Source organism: Tamandua tetradactyla, chromosome 4 (genome assembly GCF_023851605.1).
Source record: "Tamandua tetradactyla isolate mTamTet1 chromosome 4, mTamTet1.pri, whole genome shotgun sequence".
NCBI lineage: Eukaryota > Metazoa > Chordata > Mammalia > Pilosa > Myrmecophagidae > Tamandua > Tamandua tetradactyla.
The window spans coordinates 88,230,321-88,244,894 of NC_135330.1; the positions used below are offsets into that span (position 1 = coordinate 88,230,321).

The following is a 14,574-nucleotide window of genomic DNA, read 5'->3' on the forward strand; positions in this document are numbered from 1 at the left end:
CTTAGGTCATGAATCTACAATGGCAACAACATGCCTGGTGGGTCCGACAACATTATCCCAAAGGCAGAAAGGACTTTAGGGAAAGAAAGGTGATGATCTAGCCATCATTGTTCTTTGAATGGCGAGCAGCATTCATTCACTAGAAGATTTATTAACTAGAATATTTATAAGCTATAACAAGATTAGAGGGATTATCTATTTCAAGAGGAAGGCAAAAGATGAGAACAAGTCTGAAGAGATGATAGGGTTTTAGTGAAGTAGATCCAGCAGACTCAATAAATAATACTGAATAATGCTAGGACCTAGTGCTTTGAAAGGGTATGCACCCTGAATTAGCAGAACTTCTTGACTCTTTTGAAATAGATAAGGTCAAAGTATCCATGGGCAGTGGCATTATGTCTTAGATTCTGTGGCTCAAGGGGCACATTTATGTGAATCTCATGGACTTCCAAACCTATACAATTATCTGAGGACACTTCTTATATCGGTACACTAATAGTATCCTCATCTCAAGAATAGAAAGAATACGACACATCCTTTAATATAGTCAGAAGTCACAGGAACTAAAAAATATCCATGTTCTCCCTGTAGGCAGATAACCAATGGACACAACAATCAATGAAAACTCATCCCAGTATAAGTCCAGGAACTGAGGCATGATAACTGACATTCCCCCAAATGACTTGGAACCTAGCAATAACTATCAAAAGAAACTTCAATGATACCTGTCCCAATAGTATATGTTGTATTTAATATCTGTTATAATCGCTGATTCTGTTTGGAAGATATATCAAACACCTCTGTGAATATTAAGTTTTTCTTCTGTAATGAAGTGAATTGTACCATGAACATACTGAAATAGGTGTTACAGTATAATATATATGTATGCATGTATGTATTTATATATATATAAATATATATATATATATACACACACACACATATGATTCAACTATCAACTGAAAAAAGAATCAAAATTATGAATTACCAGGGGATGGGATGGGGATAGGGAATTGGGAGAAAAGGCTTAAAATATAAAAAAAATTCCTATTTAGAATAATGTCAATGTTGTGATAATGGATTGGGGTTTTGATCATATCACTGAGAATGTCATTAAGAGCACTGAAATATGTATTTGAATGTGATTAAAACTAAATGTTAGCTTGTATATATGGTAACAGAATAAAGTTTTAAAAAATAATCCATACAACTACATTGAACAAATAGGGAACCCTAAGTTAAACCATGGACTATAGTTAATAAAGCAATCATAAAAATGTGCTATCATCACTTGTAACAAAGCTTTAACAACAATGTAAATGCTAATATTAGTATAGTATATGGGAATCTTGTGTTTTTTGCAAGATCATTCTCTAAACCCACAAATTCCCTAATCAGGAAAAAAAGATATGCAAAAAAATTGTCATATGGTAACAGTGATAGTGATGATTAAATGGGTTGGAGATAGGGTAAAATCTCCTCAGGATTAATACTGATATAAAATGTCTTGCATTAGGGAAAACTGAATTTACCTAACAATCAGTTACTTTTACATTGAATAATTCTTTACAGTTTATTACAAGGTACACATAGTGGTAGATCAAGGGGAAAATGAGTAATCAAATTAATCAGAATATTAAAATGTACTTATGTTTTTATATGATGGATTAGTCATTTCTTTAAGTATATCCCTACCCAACCCTGGATCTTCCAAATGTTAAACATATCCATATTGACACTATTGCTTTATCTGTTATAATGACATACTAAATGTAGATGCTGAGAAAAAATCTGATCATTTTACTGTAAGAGAATCTAGACCAAGGGCTGTGGAGCTGAACTCTACAGTAATGGGTTAACTCAGAAGAATACGGATAATGAGATCTCTACATTCCAAAGGTGTACAGGACTGACTGTTGGCTGTGAGAGATATCCTCTGAGCCCTTGCCCCAACCAGCACAGTAAGAATGACCTGTATAACTTGTGTCACTCCAGATAGTTTATAGTAAGAAAGTGATATTTGTGAATAACTGTTTTTGAATGCATGGGGCTTTGGACCACACAGTATCAGTTTGACCTCAGGGATGGGGTAACTGGAGTCTGAATAGCTGAGGTCAATCACATCTGTGTTGCATCCCTATGTGACTAATCACCAATAAAATTACTGGATGGCAAAATTTCCTTTGAGGTTCACTGATTAGTCCTCCTTTGACATGTTGATGTTATACATTGTTGTTGGATGAATTACACCCATCCATGCAACTACATTGGGAGAGGCCAACTGACACCTTGCACCTCTTTTCTTCTGAACTTCACCCAACACACCTTTTCCTTTTGCTGATCTTGAGCTTTTCAGTTCACTATAATAAACTAAAAATATGAGTATACAGTTGTGCCACATGCAGCATCAATTTCAATTCTTTAACTGTATTATTGTTGAAATGTAACAACATGTGTGTGTGCATGATTGTTTTCTGTGTTTTATGTACATATGTCTGGTATTTGCTGGCTATTGATTTTCTTTACAAAATTCAGAGTGTTTCTAAGTGAACCTAAAGTCATCATTTAAAAAAAAATTGTCTGAATATAGGAAGGAAAGTCTCCCTGGCAAGGTAGGATATAACTTCCAGGGCTGAACATTGCCCTAGCACTGTGGGATTAACAAAAATAAATAAGGTATCAGTGGCTTAGAGAAGTCAAATAGATCATGAGGGTTTTCTGGAGGCTACCTTTATTCAAGCTTCAGCTAGATATTGCTATTTCTCATCATGTGCCAAATTCCAACCAAAAGTATTCCTGCCAATATTAAAGAACACTTAGGGTTTTATCTGAGCTTCTAGAAAATTTTCATGCACTATGATTACTTTTCAGAAAACTGCAATCTCCAGATCAGTTCCTAGGCCAGATGATTCCTGAAACCAACAGAGGCCAGCCTCTTCAGAACATCAAATAGTTCCATCTCCCATCCCATATTATCAACAGTGCTTTCATCATGAAAAAGTTATAATGGGCATAGCCAAAATGCCCCTAAATGTTGGGAGAAATGTCAAAGAAGAAGGTGGAGCTATAACAGAAAAGATATGATGATTACGACTGCTGAATCATTGTATCAATATTCATTTTAGTCTTCAGTGTCTTGGAAAAGCTAGAAGGAAAAATTTTAAATTGTGGAACTGTAATCCACATCAAATTCTGAATTCCATTCTATAATTAATTGTTGTAGTGTGCTTTCAGATTCATTGCTTTTCTGTGTACATGTTACTTTTCACAATATAAATAAATAAAAAATAAAAATATGACTGAAGTCACATGGATATGGGGAATTGAAAGAATCTATTGCTAATCTGCAAACTGGGAAATTTTGAGAGATTCATTACTGGAACACAAACTTTTAATGAACAAAATCCCATAGAGAATAAATGTTAATAATGGAATGAAATTTGGAAAATGTATATATGTGGCTTGTAAAGTTTAATTTATTTGCTAATTTAAAATGATGTCTGATGCTTTAGAAAGCTACCCATGGTAACACTATATAAGATTAAGGCAAGTACTTTAATAGATAAACATGTAAGCAGAAAAGCACAACCCTTTAGTTAAGTATATAGCTTCTCAGTTATGCAAAAATATCAAATTCATGCAGACTATTTACAGCATTGGAAGTCCACATATATATTTGACCCACCAGTTGCCTCATCACCATTTAATGACTTACATGCTCATGGCCACATAATTTATTGTCCTATCTAAGATATTTCCATTAATGAATATGAGCTCTGGGATAATATGGGACAATTTCTGATGAGAAATGGGGACACTAACATAATTGGAGGAAATTCTGAAGTGCAATGGAATCACCAATATAAAGAATGAGACAATGTGGAATGGGGATAATTGTATGATATTGGAAAATTGTTGAAGAGCATTGAATATATAAAATATTTTGGAAAATTTCATTGAATTACTGTGGTGCAGTTATATTAGGAGAAATCTTTTGTTAAGTGAAAGATAATAAAAGTAACCTTGAGACAATTCTAAAGAGGAAAGATGTTACTAGAAACTTTACAATGATGAAGGGAGACTCAGGTATAACATTGGGCACATTCTCATGAGGAAGTTATATCTGTACAATATTGGGAAATTCCCAATTAAGAATATGCTTGCTAGTATGAAGCTGAGAATATTTCTATAAGAAAGTATACATATACAGCAGTTATTGTTTCTGATGACAATTAAGTTTATCAAAGCAATATTTGTAAATTACTGATGAAGGATTTAGATAAATGAAATAATGTTGGGAAATTTGCAAAGACAAATGAAAGTACAGGTATAATATTGGGAAATTTCTGATGATAAATGTGAACATTGGAATAATATAGCAAATTTTCAAATAAGCAATGGTGGCAGTGAAACCTCATGGAACAACAGGTAATATTATGTAATATGGAAATATTATGGTGAGGATTTGTGGCAGTGATATAATATTGGGTCTTCTGAAAATAAATGTGACACTGGTGTTTAATGGAGGAGCTACTAATGAGGAATGGGGTACTAGTATAATTTGAAGAACTTCTGAAGAAAACTGAAGGCATCAATATAATACTGGAAAATTCATTGTGAGGATTTAGGGTTCTGATATAATATTGGGTATTTTCAAAAAAGTAACTGTAACATTGACTTAATACTTGGCATTTAATAATATATGGAAAAATATGTATAATTTTGGGAAGCATATTGTGAAGACTGGAGGATACTGTTATAATAGAAAAGTTTCCATGAAGATGGTAGGAACATTTTAATATTTGAAAATTTGTACTAAAAATACAATGAGAAACATAGAATGCATATAATATTGAGAAATTTTTGAAGGAGAATTGGATATAGGCATGTAGTGGGGATGAAACAATTTTACAAAATTTCCATGAGGAATCCATTCACTTGTATAATATGGGAAATCTGAAGAACTGGAATACTAGTAACATAAGAAATTTCTGTGATTTCTCATAAAAAAATGAGGACATTGGTATAATACTGGGGAAATATATTCCAGTGAGGAATTGGGATTCTGATATAATACATGGAAACTACTAGAGATATTAAGTCATTGAAATATTTTACAAAACTTCATATCAGGGCGGGCCGCGGTGGCTCAGCGGGCAAAGTGCTTGCCTGCCATGCCGGAGGACCTCGGTTCGATTCCCGGCCCCAGCCCATGTAAAAAACAAACAAACAAACAAAATACAATAAAACAAGAAAATGTTTAAAGATGTTTCCCTTTCTTCCTCCCTTCCTTCCTTCCATCCTTCCTTCCTTCTCTCTGTCTTTCCTTCCCTTCCTCCCTAAAAAAAAAAAAAAAAAAAAAAAAAAAAAAAAAAAAAAAAACTTCATATCAGTAAATTAGACATTGGTATAATATAGCAGAATACCTGAAATGAATGGTTGCACTATTATGGGGAATCTTCTCAAAAGAAATAGGGTCACTGTAATCATATGGAAAAACTTAATAAAAATGAGACATTGGAATAACATTGAAAAGCATCTGATGAAAATGTGGCAATTATGCAATAAAAAAAATTCTGATGATCAATGATCAACCCGGTATAATATTGGGAAAATACTGATGCAGAAAGGTTTTCTTTTATAACAGAAATCTTTTCAGAGTGTGGCCTCTAATGTCATTTGGGAAATCTTTCAAAGAGAATGTAGTCACTTGTATTATATGAGTAGACATGCTGATGAATGGGTGCACTGGTCTAATATTGGAAAACTTTTGAAATGGAATAGGAATGCTGATTTCATGTGAGTCAACTCCTGATCAATAAAGAGGAAATAGTGTAATAAATTGGACACACTTTGAAGAGGAATGTGGAACTGTTAAAACAAACAGAGAAACTTCTGTTGAGAAATGAGGGGAGTTCATATAATATTGGGAAAGTTCTGATAAGAAGTTTCCTAAAGAAATAGGGGCAATGAGTGCTCACTTTGGCAGCACATATACAACATTGGAATGATACAGAGAAGTTTAGTATGGCCCCTGTGCAAGGATGATACACAAATTTGTGAAGCATTTTATATTTAAAAAAAGGAAAGAAAGAAGAAATAGCAGCACTGGTATATGATGAGAAAGTTCTTATGATATAGTGGGGTTAATTTCATAATGGAAAACTTCTGAAGATGAATAATGGAACTGGTGTCATGTGGAAAAAATCTGAAGTATATGGGGATACCAATATAATATTTGGAGTTTAAGAAAAACAATGGCCTGCCTTAATATTGGGAAACATGAATATCTGGGCAATGGTATTATATGATAAAACTTATGGTAAGTAACAGAGTGGTGTGATACATGTAGAACTCTGATTATGATTGTGGGTGCAGACAATAAGAGAATTTTGATACAGACTAAGGGTATGGGTAACATATGGAGGAAATATGATAAGGAATGGGAGGAGCAGCATATGTTTTACTATCTTCTGAAGAAGAATGCAAGCAATAGAATATTATGGGAAAGATTCTGATGAGGAAGAATCCTGGAATTATATTAGCAAATGTCTGAAGGGGAATGTGGGTACTGATAAATGGAGAAATTTGGATTTGTAATGGAGTCAGCAGTGAAATATTGGAAAATATATGATAGAGATTGATGGCATATATTTAATAATAAGTTTACAATCAGAAATTGGAGGAATTACATAATAAATAGAAACTTCTATAATGAGCTATCATGTTATGAAAATTCTAATGATGAAGGAAACACAGAAGTTATATTAGAAAGTATAGATGATGAATGAAGACAATAGCACAAGAAGAGGTAATTGTGGATAAGGAAAGGGGCACTAGTATAATATTGGGAAAATTCTGAAGATGAATAGGAAAACTGGCATTTTATTCATGAAGTTGCAATGGAATTGGAAGAAATACTATAATACTGGGAAATTTCTGATGAGGAATCATGGCACTGGTATACTATTGGGGAGATTCTGATGAGGAATGGGACACTACTTAAATATTTAGAACTTCCAGGGGGATGTGAAGACCCTAGCATTATTTTGGGAAATGAAGAATTGGGACACAATAATATGGGATAATTCAGATAAGGAAGGAGGACACTTCTCATGTGAAATGGAGGCACTGTATATTACTGGTGAATTCTTTATGAGGAGTGCTGACTCCGGTTAATATTATTGGGGATGTCTGATAAAAATATACACTATGGAAAATATTGGGAAACTTTTGATGAGAATTGGATCCCCTCAAATCTGCTACTATTAGGAAACATGACAAAAATTGCAGTCACTGTTATATTTGGAAACATCCTAGTAGAAATAAGGCTAACTTACAGTAGTAGAGTCTTCTTCATGAGTAATAAGGCTGGTGTAAAAAGGGGAATAACTTAGGAATAAATCAGCGTTCTATGTCAAACTGGGCCACATATAGAACAAATTTCAATCTATGAATAGAATAGTGAAACAAAATTATCATTTTGCTGATTTTAATTGAACACAGAGGTAATTTATTTATTTATACACAGTATTGATTTTGCTTTACACATATCATTGTTATGAAAGAGCATTAAAGAATTAGTTTCTGCTAACTTTTGTTTTCATTCTACATTTCTGGGTTGTTTTTCTTTTTTTTTTTGCATGGGCAGGCACCAGGAATCAAAACTGGGTCTCCCGCATGGCAGTAGAGAGCTCTGCTTGCTGAACCATCATGGCCCGCCCTCAGGGTATATCTTATTCTAAATGTTTTCACTACGATTTTGCTTTACACATATCATTGCTATGAAAGAGCACTAAAGAATTAGTTTCCACTAACTTTTGCCTTAATTCTATATTTTTGGGTATTTCTTATTCCAAATGTTTTCACTACTGCTGCCTTCTAATTATAATTATTTCTTTTCTCCATCAAGCACCTTTCTTTCCTACCATATTCACATGTTCAAATGCTACCATCTTTCACATCCTAATGAAGTACCAGTTTATTCAAGATACTTATCAACTGGTCATATTTTTCTTAGGCAATACATCTACTAGTAATGTCTTGTATTACCTTAGGCAGCACTCTTTATTTCTAGATTTACATAAAATCACACAAACCCTCTAGGGTAAGAATATTTCTGTCATCATCAGTGCTTGGTAGTAGAAGAATGAAAAAAATGCAATGAAATGTTTAGTCATATAGAAAATTGATATGATATCAAAAGTTAAAGCAGGGAATACAAATACATACAATAATTATTAGCAAGTTATGTGTGTATCATAAAAAATTTAGTGGTAATTCACCATAGAACTTAAAATTTTACACCTTCGAGTAATTTTTCCTCAAATTTTAATTTATATACTTCTGTTATTTCTCATACCTAATTATTTTTTCCTGATTTCACATTCAGGTAATTCAGTTTTTGAAATAGTTTTGTATATTCATTCTAGTCACTCTCTATAAGTGAGCAATTGTTTCCCTATCTCTGAAGCACAGCTAGCTGAAGTTCTGAGGTAGCATAATTGAAGATTATACATACACATATATTTATACATACATAAATATATAATATACATGTATATCTTCTGTGCCTCTATAAACAGTTTAGAAAAAAATGTTCACATTAGTTGAAACTGCTTGGCCCAGTGCTTTTAAAAATTCTCCTGGGAAAGTAAAGTTTTCTACATGTACTGGCATTTCTATGGAATAGTTGTATTAATAAGTTTACAAAGCAAAATGGGCAGGATGAGTAGAAACAAGTTTGCTTTTATTCCATTAGTAAAAGTTGCCCCTGAGGGGTCCTGTGTTGATTTAAAAGTCTTGTTTTCCTCAGTGAAACCTTCCTCCAGGATTGTGCAGTAATTTACCTGTGTTAGTTTGACTATACCCCAACCTCAGAAAGGCTATGGCTCTGCAGTTACTATGTAAACCCCATCTTCTCAGCTCTGAACCTTGATTCCACAGGAAAGAAAAATGGATCAAAGTCATGACATTCTCTTCCTTTTTCCTCAGATTAGGAAATTACACCAGACAAAAGAGACATCTTGTCAGGCAAGGTTTGGGATTGTTAAGGAAAAAGTCAAATATTCTACAAAATGAGACCAGAGGTCTACAGGGAATATTTACAAAATTGCATCTAGATGTTACTCCTGAAGAAAAGATGGCCTTGACCCATAGCAAATGTCTGAGAATTATTTGAAGGATAGATGCTGGGGAAAGTTGGGCAATCTTGTCCACTCAGGTAGATTCATTTAAATAAGCCTTAAGGAATTTATATTTACAATTTAATAACACACAGAATCTCACCAAATTTGCTTGAAAACACCAACACATGGTTTGGCTTCTGTAGTAGTCAGTATTTTCTCATCACTTTCCTTAACCATCATGCAATGGCCTTATGTCTATAGTTTATATTTTTTGCATATTCCCTGAAAAATCTCTTTCTCCCTCTCTTTCTTTTTCCCTTCATCCCCTATGCAGAACCCTTACATAATACCATGCAGTACTCTAATTATAACATCATTTGAGAGTACAACCATATTTGAGAGCCTAGTCTCTTCTTTCCATTTTACATGTACTTATCCTACCTCCATGGTCAGTCACCTAATGCAGCTTCTTTAGGCAGCGTAGGCGCTACTGGAAACTCATATTCTGTTTGAAATTCTCTTGAAATTTTCTTCCTTATAATTTTCACCTCAATTAAAATGAATGGTTAAAAATGTTCATGAGTTTTTGGATTGTTGTCCCAAGTTGCTGCAGTTTAGTAGTATATAGCCAATGCTGGTAGATTTTAAAATCATAATAGTTACTGTGCAGAATTTCATTTAATTTACTTTGATCTATTGGCAGAAAATTGAGATCATACTGGTACTTGATTGGAATTACAATATATACAAATGGATTTTGCATGAATTATGAAGTAGTTTTGAGATAAGGATTTAAAATCCAGGAATAGAATCTTACATTCTGTTGATTCACTTAACAAGCTCACTTTTCATATTCCATGCATTTCCATAATTTTATTACAAATGCTTCAACTATTTATAATATCCATGTTTTTCTTAATGTTTTTCACTCTCAGGTGTTTGATCATTAAGCATAGAGTATGTCAGATTATTTTTTCATTATTATATATTACTCCCTATATTTTAATACATATATACCAATGCTTTTTCAAACTTTTTGATCCATTATATTTATATATGTTTCATAAAAATTGCATACAGTAAAATTTTGTATTTATTTCATTCTGAATGTTATACTTGGCTAACTGCCACTATGTTTTACAAATATAATTGATATGCTAGTTTTAGTGGTGTGATTCATTACTTGTTTTTACTTTTTTTAAAATTGCTAATTGATTTTCCTGTATTTCTTTTGGCTTGGGGATCTCCTTTGAGGTTTTCCTGCCCTCCTAAATCACATGCTATTTTTAAATTCTTCATTTAATATGACAAATCTATTCACATCACTTTCACATTTAGAGTATTCTCTGTGTACTCTGCCAATTTATTTTAATTATATAAAGTGAGTCCAACTCTGGCACTAATTTATATCATAAGTAGAGAAGTATTGTAACATACATTGTGGCTAAGGCAAGAAATAAATATCTACTGCAACCACAGAGATTTATGGACATATGGTGAAATAATCAACAAAATGCTACTGGATTGTTCTAGAATTCATTCTCTAAATAATAAGACTTTTAAAAGTTTAATCCTTTATATAACTATTCCCTTTAACTATTTATTATTTTATCATTTAAAAGTTCTATTTAATAAGATTACTCTACATTGACTACAATAAACATTAACAAAAATATTAGTAAAAATTTAAATTCTGTAGGGATGACTGCTTTTAGTAACTAAAGGATACAATATAAATTAATTGTGATTTCTACATTCCAGCAAGGGGTATCTTTTACAGTGTACTCTCTACTCTAAATAGACAAAAAAATAGAGGTAAAATTGTATAAACCAATTAGTCTGTGCCTTGAAGATTTAATTAAGGCTTTGTGTTAATTGGACAATATATTAAATATTGATGCATGCCAGTTTACTTAAAAGAAAAAAAATCACCTATGAAATTCAATAATACTTTATAAAAAGAAATATATTTTCTTTTACAATGCATTTTCACCAATAATTATATATATATATATATAAGGAAATTTTACTTACTGTCTTTTTTACATTTTTGGTAAAAATAAGAATGTTGGGGTTAAAATTAACTGTGTAAAGGCAATTGAGGGTGTTTTTGTATATCATTATAATTGAGAACACTGAAGTTCATATATTCTTATCTGGAAAGTTATAAGAAAAATTAAACAGAGCCATATTTTCAGTAATATAGTTTATTCTTGGTAGAAACAGAATGAATAAGATTGTCCAAATCCCTTTATCTTTGAATATCTTGTTTTACAGAACAATATATCTAACTTATTTCTTTTTTTTTTGGTTCTCCTAAGAGAATAGATTCCCCACCTAGCACGGAGAGAGAGAATTGGACTATGGTGCAAGATATCATTCTAATTGGGATACCTATCTCTCAAGCACTAGAGTGCCTCTTGTTTTTAAATTTTTTTATTGACTTATTTGGTGACTTGGGAACACCCTCATCATTACCCTGATCCTTGTGGATTACAGGCTTCACTCACCCATGTATTTCTTCCTCAGCAATCTCTCTTTCAGTGAAATATTAACCACTACCTCTGCTGTTCCCAAGATGCTGGCAGGCTTCCTGTCAGAAAGGAATAGAACCTCATTTAGTGAATGCTTCATCCAATACTATTTCTTCTTCCTGTCTGGATGCACTGAGTTTATCCTTTTTGCTGTCATGTCCTATGACCATTATGTAGCCATTTGCAGCCCCCTTCAATATCCTACAGTTGTGGCCAGCACACTCTGTGTCCGTCTTGCCATCCTCTCCTGGGTAGGCAGCTTCCTCCTCATCCTACCATCTACCATCCTTAAAGCAGGACTGCCATACTGTGGCCCCAATGAGATTGATCATTTTTTTCTGTGACAGTGCCCCATTCCTCCACTTGGCCTGTGCTGATATACATGCCATTGAGTTGTTGAATTTCAACAGCTCCCTTGTCCTACTCATCAGCTCCCTCTCACCCACAGTGGTATCCTATGCTTACATCATTTCCACCATTCTGAAGATGCCCTCAGGCCAAGGTCAACACAAAGCCTTTACCACCTGTGCATCTCACTTTACTGTGATCTCCATGGGCTATGGGATCTCCATCTTTGTCTATGTCCATCCCTCCTAGAAGAGCAGCCTGCATCTCAACAAGATCCTCTTTATCCTCTCCAGTGTCATCACACCTCTCTTGAATCCCTTCATCTTCAGTCTATTTAATGAAACCATAAAAGGTGCACTGAAGGATACTTTTTCCAAGGGCCAAGAGTTCCTTAAGAGGATGAGATCTAAGTAATGGACTACTGAAGAGTCATCCCAACCATGGGAATTCTCAGTATTACTGAGAATCAGTACAGGACTTGATACTGTAAATGGTGGAATGCTGTAGTATATCTTCATATCATTTCCAATCATAAAAAGTATAGTTAGACTGGATTCATTTACATCTGATACTTTAAATATTCAAATATTATAATGTTCTGGTGGTAGTACTGACACTTCTGGTGGTAAAAATAGAATTTAATATATATTTTTGTAACAGTGCTATTGGTTAAAGAGGGACAAAGTAATACTAGAGTAATATAGGTGTATGTATTACTTGGTTGAGTTTGTGTATATAAAATTTGGAAAGAAGAAACAATGCAGCAGTCTGGCTGGTAATAAGGACACATACTCACATACACACCTATGATAAAACATAATCACAGGATATATTCTATAGTACTTGAAGTCCAGTAGTAACTTATTGTTGCATATCATTGAGGTCACTGCCTTTTTAATTAACTACATTAGCTAAATGTATTGGCTACATTTATTTATCACATATTTATGGATTGTCCTTTAGAATTTCAATTCCCTTTTATATCAGTTCTTATTCTTTCTCATGAAGCCCTTAGTTCCTTCCATTTGTCAAAGAAGATTTGATTCTTCAATTGATTTAACATTTACTTGTATTATAAACTTCACATTAGAGGTGTAAGAAATAACCAAATCAATTATCACTAATCCAACCTTGTACCCTTGCCCTTGTGAATTTCTATTATATGTTTAAATAATTGTTTTGCTTCTATTATTCCCTCAAAATACAATTTCTCTATCAAGAAGACATTGACTTTCTTATAACAGACTTCATCCTTATTAATGGATAAAAATACAAGAGGGAAACAACTGCAACCTGGCATTTCTGTCATCTTTTCATTCAGTTTTTCTTTGTCTAGGAAGCTTTTCAGATTCCCAGCACATTCACCTTGCTCACTGATTGATAACACAAAGTTAGTCCATGAGTTTCATATTCACAATTATTAATGGGGAAACATTATGTCAGTCCAAGCATTAAATGTCCCAGGGATGTGATTTAATTATTTTGATTTAGCTATTTGTCTGTCCTGCGATGAATCAAATGTAGCTAGGACTTTCATATAATGGCAGGTATTTGTGTGCATTTGAGAAAAACTAAGATCCAAGATGAACATAGATTAATGTGGGAGAGGTCTGTCAATATTATACATATTCATCCATGCATAGAGAATGAGATTTCACATGCCAGGGGGATTGATGTTGATTACTAAAGGGAAGTTGAGTTGGTGCTGTATAATGAAGGCAATGAGGACTAAGTCTAAGCAAGGAGATTCACTGGATAGCATCAACCACTTGGTAATTTTATTTAAAAAATCACTGAAGAACTGTGATACCAAATATACAAATAAATAAGCAAAAACTAAACAAACAAACAATGCAAACAAAACAAGGATTTGGATACTGGAAGAATGAAAATTGATGCAAATGATACATGGGGTGCGTGCATCAGATAAAAGAATCCACTGCTTTTGTCTAGTAACACTGCCATCCTGAAAACTGGTGCATGTTTGTGTGCTTACATATATGTATACATATCCCAATATGGATCAGGCACGTTTAAAAATTAATTTTATAATGAAAAAATTAACATTTGTAATGATTTTGAATGAGAAGTAATTCTCTTGTTTGCACGAGTAAACTGACAACATAAAGTTACTAACCATGAAGGAGACTCAGTATATATTCCGTCGTGAAATGATAGTTACAAAACTTTCTGCCATTAGAATAAAAATCGTGTAAAGCTTTTAAAAAGTGTGCATCTAATATCAAGCTTCTTCGTTTTCTTTTAGGAAGTGGTGTGTATGGCCCTTGTCTTCTGCTCTGGTTCATACATATTTTCTAGTTTACTGCACTCCCATGTATTGTTCGCACAATTTTGAAGGCCAGCATTTCTAAGATAAAGCGTCTCTCAGAGGGTGTAATTGTTTGCTGAACAACCAGACAATTTCCAGGGGATTATTTAAATTACCCACCAACATTCACGGCATCTCCTCAGGGTAGGCTTCTGTCTTCAAGGTCCCGGGTGGGGAGCATCTGTCGGTCCCAGTCCTCGCTGTGGGTCTCAAACTGCCCAGGCCTCCAGCAGAC

At 33.5% G+C, this 14,574-nt stretch overlaps 1 long non-coding RNA gene and 1 other non-coding gene across 2 annotated transcripts; one reads left to right on the forward strand and one right to left on the reverse strand.

The window, feature by feature from the left end:
• Window positions 1–5,973: 5,973 nt before the first annotated feature.
• On the forward strand, window positions 5,974–6,079 carry LOC143681860 (U6 spliceosomal RNA). Its single transcript, XR_013174913.1, has one exon. It is a non-coding gene; the product is annotated as a U6 spliceosomal RNA (small nuclear RNA).
• A 1,290-nt stretch (window positions 6,080–7,369) lies between these two features.
• On the reverse strand, window positions 7,370–14,569 carry LOC143679134 (uncharacterized). Its single transcript, XR_013173568.1, has 3 exons — window positions 14,460–14,569; window positions 11,639–11,721; window positions 7,370–7,450 (listed from the first exon to the last, which is right to left on the reverse strand). It is a non-coding gene; the product is annotated as an uncharacterized LOC143679134 (long non-coding RNA).
• Window positions 14,570–14,574: the final 5 nt, after the last annotated feature.